Here is a 7,165-nt window from a genome sequence, read left to right as displayed (position 1 = left end):
TTCAAACCTTTGGCAGATCATTATCCACAAAAAAAGAGACAATGAATGTGTTCTCATATGTAGATACATGTAATAAAAATTTTAGGTAACTTTTGTGGATTGGAGGTTGGTGTTTTGAGAATATATTATTATCAGAATATGTAACTTTTTATACTTAGCTCTCTTCTCAATTTTTTTTAATCCTCTCCTGAGGATATGTTCATTGACTTATTAGAGCGGAGTGGCGGGGGGGTGGTGGTGGTGGCGAGAGATATTGAGAGATTGATTGGTTGCCTTCTGCACACGCCCCAACTGAGGAACTAACCCAACAATCTTTTGGTGTGCAGGATGATACTCCAACTGAGCCACCTGGCCAGGGCTCCCCTCTCAAATTTTACCACCTGGATGAGGTTATCTCTGTCCGGCAATCTCTTTTCTGAGTTCTAGAGATATGTATTTTTCTACATCTTTTTTTTAGCTTGTATCATACTGCTTTTTATTGATGCAAGTCATTGTGTTCCAGAATGTTAATTGATCCTTGGATTTGGTTAATTTCAAATTTTACCTTTACCTAAAGAAAACTGTAATGGTTATACTGTTTCAAGATGATGCATTCCAGAGGACCTGCTAAAATACCTATCAAACATCTAGAAAATCAAGTTCAATAAATATCTTGTCCTTCCTTTTTAATCCTGCTTCTCTGGAGGAGCAGCAGCAGTACAGAATAAACAAGTTCCAGAAGTTGGGCACCTAAGTTTACAATTTTGCTCATTCAGCCAATGAAAAATATAGGGGATAGAATTCACAATGTTGGTCACTTAGCTATCTTTTCATGGTTATTTATTTCCATCTTTAGTTTTCAGGACCCTAGAGGGCATGAACCTACTTTGTACAGCCTATAGTTCTGGAACAATGTTTTATACATAGTAGGCACCAATAGATATGAGAAATGATTGAATGATATAGATACACTCTCTTGGAGTTTATTTGTAGAAAACACGATTAAGAATAAAGTGCTAATAATTATCTCAAAATCTTTTTGAAAAGAAGTGGAGTATAAATAAACAAATAAATACAAATAAAATAGTATTATCATATTTTGGAAATGCCTCTTGGCCTCTGGTCTGCAATATTCCCTGGATCAGAAAGATTGGCTGAGGGGAACTATTGGGGACCAGTCTGTGAGGTAGAATACATTCTCTTTTTTCTGGTGTTTAAACACAAGCTGTAAGAACAAAATGTTTCTAATTAAGATACCACTAATTTTCCCCTCCATTAATTCTATCCTTCTTCAAAGCTAATGGGAGTATATAATGACTCCACATCAAAGACTCTTTTCTAATGGTTTGGGAGCTGTGAGTTTTATTAGAACATAGCAGAATTCACAACCCACAACAGAACAATTTGTTGAAGTTATTTTAGAGTTGATTTATAAATCACTCTTCATGAAATGAGCTGGATTTTCATTATATGTGCCCTCCTTCTAAACCTCCATCTCCAAGAAGCCTTTCAGCTTTTTGGCCTTCCTCTCATTCCATCCTTCCCCCCATACTCTTGCCCTCGCACTCTCCTCACATGGTATTATAATTATTTATTTTCTTCCCTATTTCCTCCCATGAGACCATAAGTTCCTTGAGGGTAGGTATTAAAGCTTGCTCAACTCAGGAAATTCAGGACCTTGCACTAGGACCTGGTTTATGACAGGCATTCAACAAAGATCTGTTAAATGAAGGAATTAATGGTAATGCCTCACATTTATATAGAGCTTTCGGGTTACAAAGTACTTTTCTATTTATGACTCCCATGATACTCTGAGGCAGGCAGAAAACCCATTATCATCCCTATTTACAGATGGGAGAAGAAGCTCGGAAAGGCTGTGTAACCTGAGGGCAAATAGGCTGCCATTTCAGAAGACACCAGGTCTCATGACTGTGGATTCCTGCTCTGCAGCCCTTTGCTGAACATAGGAGCTGTTTGTTTCTTGAGCCAAGTAAGTGCCAAAGGCAAAATAAACTTATTCCTGGAACCCTTTTAACCTTTTCCTCTGCTCTGCCTTCACACCTCTATTGGAATCTTTCACTTCTGACTTAACCCTGCTTTTAATGTAGGAGCCAGATATTTATTTCCTATATCCAGATAAAAGATGAAAAATCTATCTTCTGTTGATTCTCCAGTTCCTCTGCATGGAACTTCCTGGTTGGGGTGTGGGATTGTGGGATACGTGGCTGAGATGGGGGTGACGTGTGTGTATGGAAAACGACGTAGCTGACTGACTGCACTGCTCAGAGGACTATCCGCGTGAGGGCCTGTGATGCTGAGACCCTGGCCGAGTTCCCTCTGCCACCCTTCCCATCTCTAACATTTTTCTCTAGGGGAAGTCTGGATAAAATGAGCTGGCAGAATTGGGAGAAGGATGCTGACAATAAGACTCCAAAATTCGAAGGTTTAAGAATTAGAGTGTTTAGGGAAGAGGTGGAGTGGCCAAGGTGAGGTTGGACAGTAGTCAGGGCTTACTTGCTGACATGAACTATTTGATAATTGTATGAAATTAGACTCCACTGTATTCAATTCTTTCCATATAGCCCTCAGGGTGGAAGCTTAGGAGAGCGCAAAAGAGAATCTCTCAAATGGCCTTTAAAATAAGCAGAGTCCTTTTCTTGAAAGAGAAAAGGCAAAAAGTAGTACAATTTTACAAATCCAAGAAAAATGGAATGTCGTGGAATGCTTGTGAATGGCAGAGATGCCTACATCATTAGCAAGTTAAAATGAAAATGACAAGAGAGTTTCTTGGCCTTGTCTCAGTTGTAGACGCAATACCCAGATCATAAAGCACTAGCAATGACATCACTCCACATATCTCCTTCACACCTAGTTGACCAGAGAGGTACACATTTTATATGCAGCAACTTAAAAGTTACACACATAATAAGGCCTACCACTTAATGAGTAATTAATGTGTCAGAAGCTTTACATTTATTTTTCTCCTCACAGGAACCCTGTGATAAGAACTAATGTTATAAATTGACAGATAAGTAACTGAGGTTCAGAGAGGTCAAGCAACTTGCTCAAGGTAAATGGGATTTCAGGATCCTCGTCTATCAATGTCCGACAGAGAAACAAATTATTTCATAGTTAAATAACTTTCGAGCTAAATTGCCTCACATACATCCATTTTAACCAGTCTGTCTTCTGCCTCCCTCCATATTTTTCACTAGTGATACAGACTTAGCTTGTATGTTCTGTATTGCTTTTATGTCTCCAATTAGATTGTGAACTTCCTGTGGGTGGAGACCAACTCCATATCCTCAGTCAGTTGCATATACCTACCTGGTGCTCAGTAGAATATTTTCAACGAAGGACACCAGGAATGTGGCTAGAAGTGCAGAAGCCTAGGAGTAAGAACAGGTACAGAAGAAAGACAGGGACAGGAGTAACACTGAAAAATTTGATGAGTACCTGGACCGGTGTTAGGTGCTGGGGATACGGTGATGACCAAGCCAGTTAGAATCCCTCACGGGACCTCATTGTAAAGTTCGTGTTTATGATCAAGGATGTAAGTCACCCAAAGAAAATTTACTCCGTGTTCCTCAGCACTAAAGAAAACCGAGGATTGCAAGCCCCAGCATGCGCAGGATTCTGGCAGTTCTGCAGTGCAAAGACATGAATAGTAAGATACTAGTAGGGTTAAGTGAAACGCTTTCATGTGATTGAACAGGACCGCCAACAACCTAGGGCCGGGTGTAGATCGTAGATAAAGAGAGCACAGCAAGCCTCGGCGTGGAGATAAAGGGGTGTGGCCGAGGGGGTCCCCGCCGTCAGCCTTTCAAGGCGTCTTTTCGTCCCCAGCACCAGAAGGCCGGGCGGGGGAGTCTTTCTCGCCCACCAGGAGGAAAACCTGGGGCGCTGGCTGGGCCCCCCACTCCTCAGCCCTTTGTGAAACGTCCCTGTTGTGCCTCGTACACGGAGTCCGGTCCGCTCCTCAAGGGCTGAAAGGTGAGGGCTACCCGGCGCTTCGGTCTTCAAAGAACGTAAGTCTTTCAGGTCCCCCACACCCTCTCCTCCCCGGAGTTGAATCCTCTTCCCTTTTCCCCTCCTCCCGCAACCTCGCCCGGGTGCTCCTCCCCCAGTCTCTCCCGCCTCCCTCGCTCGCCCTGGGGGGCGGGGTGAGGGTTGGGTGAGGGTTCCGGACTGCGCGAGAGTTCCGCCAAAATCCCGCGAGACTCGCCTGCCGCCGCTGCTGCCGCCACCTCTTACGTCTTTCCCTTTGACAAGTCGCCGCCGCTGCAGCAAAAATAAAGGACGCGGCCACCGCAGCCGCTGCTGACCGGGGCTCGGGTCACAGGAGCCGCGCCCCACCCCCGCCAGCTCCGGAGCTACGTATGGTAACGCCTCCTCTTTTTTCTGGCCACCTGTGCTTGGCGCCCGGTCGGCAGGACAAGGCCGGCCGGGGCCGGTTCGGGGCCGCGGGCGAGCCGGGCTGGCGGGGTCTTGGGTGGGCGGCAGGCGAAGGCCTGAGGGAGCCCTCCCTGTGTGGTGAGGCCCCCTGGCCTCAGGGACCTCTGGCGGCTGGGCGCCTACAGAGGCTCGTTAGAAGCCGAGCCGCACGCCCGGGAAGGCGGAGGGACCCGCCCCTCCGGCAGCTTGCTGTACGTGTCTTTCTATCCTCCGGGGTCTCATCTCTGACCTTTTCCTTTACCCTTTTAATCCGCTAACGAGCCTCCCTCAGCTGGCGAGGGCTGGAGCCGGGTGACAGCGGTCCGTCTCTTTTTTCAGATCCGAGGAGAGCTGCGACCTCTTTGTCCCTCTCGCCAGCCACCTTTTGAGGGGTGGAGGTTGAGGTTGGGACGAGGTTGCTTTCTCCTTTCCTCTGCATTTGGGTGGAGGAAGCTCATCATCTGGTAAACCTTTTCCCAAATCTGCCGCCTCGATAAAATAACAATGTACAGCCTCTGCTACCAGGAGGGGAGACGAGATGCATTGTTTAGCCTTTGTAGTGAGATGAGGATGATGATGACAGGAGCTGTCCCAGAGAACATGGTGATGGGTGGCGGGTTCCTGGGAGACGGGAGGTGGTACCACATCTCCCGGGGAGGTTATGTAAAAGACACGTTTTCCATCCTAGAGAGCTGTGAAGCACAGGGTAATTTGCCTTAATTTTAAAATAATGCCTGTAAATTCTGTGGCCAATATGGATAATCAGAATAGTAGGAACACCAAATCTGAGCAAACTAACGCATCATTATAATTACATTTCCAGAGATAGCATTTCATGGTTAACATTTTGGTGGATTCTGCTAACAGGCAATTTTTTCAAATAGTACTTGGCTCATCCTTGATTGGGACTTCTCCAGTATATGTGTTCCAAAAATGATTTGTTTTTATTTGAGTCAGTCACGTCTTTGGCCTGCTTGATTAAAACTGGCTTGTTCGTTATCACTGGCTGTACTCAGTCATCACTCTCTCTTTCATTGGACCCTCTTCCAAAATGATTGTTAGCTAAATGGTTCTAAAAATCAAACATTAAAAATTATCTGCCTGGATCTAGAACAAGTGTGTTTTTACAGTTCTGCCCGAGGCAGATTCTGAAGAGGAACAGTGTTTATGTAAAGCAGATAAACTTTGATTATTTATAGTGCAAAGAAACCTGTGTACCTCAAAGTTTTATAAAAGTGATTTCCGTTGGTTATTTTTAGACCAAAATCATTATGTGACATTGTTTCCTAGTGCTTTCGTGATTGTGGATTTGTACGTTTGATTATACAGGTTTCTAATCATGTGTGTTTATACAAGCAAAATTGAGTGTCCTAGGTGCCTGTATGCACATATATGCATATGTGAGTTACATTCTTGATTTTATATATCATATATATGTATGTTTATATCGCGTGTGTATATATATAGAGAGAGTGAGTCTTGGAAGTGAGTTAGAATGTATCATTATATATTTGAGAAAAGAAAGTATTAGGTAGGGCAAAGAATAGTGTTGTACTATTTCCCCTAAATCACGTTAGGATTTTATGGCAAAATGTAGGGAAGTTGGAAATCCCAAGGCTTTTAAAAATAGGATAGGTGGTCATCTGTCTGGGGTTGTCATTGGAATGGATTAAGTGGTTACTAAGACTTCTAGGAATTCTAAACTTTTACGAATTTTGCTTTGCCTAAGGTTCTTATCACTTTGTATCTTAAATTTCTAGTCATGCTGTTTGCATGTGACACAGTAAACAGGCATCCAGTATAGGCATCCAGGTGGTGCATGGAGGAGAAAGTAAATGTAAATATATCACTTAATCTGCTTATTAACATAACTGACTCCTAAAAATCTTATTTGATTAAAGAAATTTAGAAGACTGTGTTGTTTATTGGGTTCGAGGGGTCAGTAAAAGATGCAAATAATAAATAACAATACAATTCAAATGTCCTAAGCATTTTTTCCCCATGAATGACTAAATGATTCTGTCTTAATATTTGAAATAAAAAAAAATGGACTGGATACATTGAACAGCTGATTTTTTAAAAATCAGATTTTTAGAAGTTAAAATTACAATAACTTTGTGGTTTGGGGTATGGAGAGACAATTGTGTTGGGATAAAAGCAAATTGACCTGTGAAACAAAGCTTGAATCTTATAGTTGGACAACTATGTAATAATAAGTAACAAACTTACTATAATCTGTTGAAGATAATTTTTAATGTAAATAAAACTGATTTAACAGACAAATGAAATGCAGTTACGTTCACATACTGCAGATTATTGTGCCGTTGAAAACAAAAAATTAGTCATGTCATTTAAAAAGGAATTTGCAAAGCCAGTAAAGTCACAACAGCTAGCAGATATTTTTGACTGAAAAATTTATAAGGGAACATAAAGTAGGTAATTTACTTTTTAGATGCCAGATCTTATTTTTATGATGTTAGTTTGTTTTGCTGTTACTTAATGGGTCCTTTAAGTTAATGGCAATTTTAAAGTCCAGATGAGACCCCGAGCAAGGAAATATGGAAGTTGAATAAGATGATTGATTGTGGGGTTTTATTTTCAGCTGTTTATTTTGAAATAGAGACTTAGAAATGTTTCAAAGATAGTACAGAGTTCCTATATACCTTTCATACAGCATCTCCTAATGTTGATGACTTACATAACCGTAGCACAATGACAAAATCAGGAAATTAGCTTTGGTATAATACTGTTA

The 7,165-nt window shown here is 42.1% G+C and overlaps 1 protein-coding gene across 10 annotated transcripts in view; it reads left to right on the top strand.

The window, feature by feature from the left end:
* The first annotated feature begins 4,214 nt into the window (after positions 1–4,214).
* Positions 4,215–7,165, top strand: part of HERC1 (HECT and RLD domain containing E3 ubiquitin protein ligase family member 1) — a 179,421-nt gene continuing 176,470 nt past the window's right edge. For 8 of the 10 annotated variants that reach the window (XM_045822533.1, XM_045822531.1, XM_045822528.1 and 5 more), the window contains exon 1: positions 4,215–4,361. The gene's annotated coding sequence lies outside the window, so the exon portion shown is untranslated. The remainder of the gene's footprint in view (positions 4,362–7,165) is intronic. The other 2 variants (XM_045822527.1, XM_045822525.1) reach the window with 2 other exon arrangements.

This window comes from Phyllostomus hastatus, unplaced genomic scaffold, assembly GCF_019186645.2.
Source record: "Phyllostomus hastatus isolate PE091 unplaced genomic scaffold, TTU_PhHast_1.1 phas_scaffold_501, whole genome shotgun sequence".
Lineage (NCBI taxonomy): Eukaryota > Metazoa > Chordata > Mammalia > Chiroptera > Phyllostomidae > Phyllostomus > Phyllostomus hastatus.
Note: the sequence above shows the minus strand (reverse complement) of the source record. Positions and strands in the feature narration are given on the sequence as shown.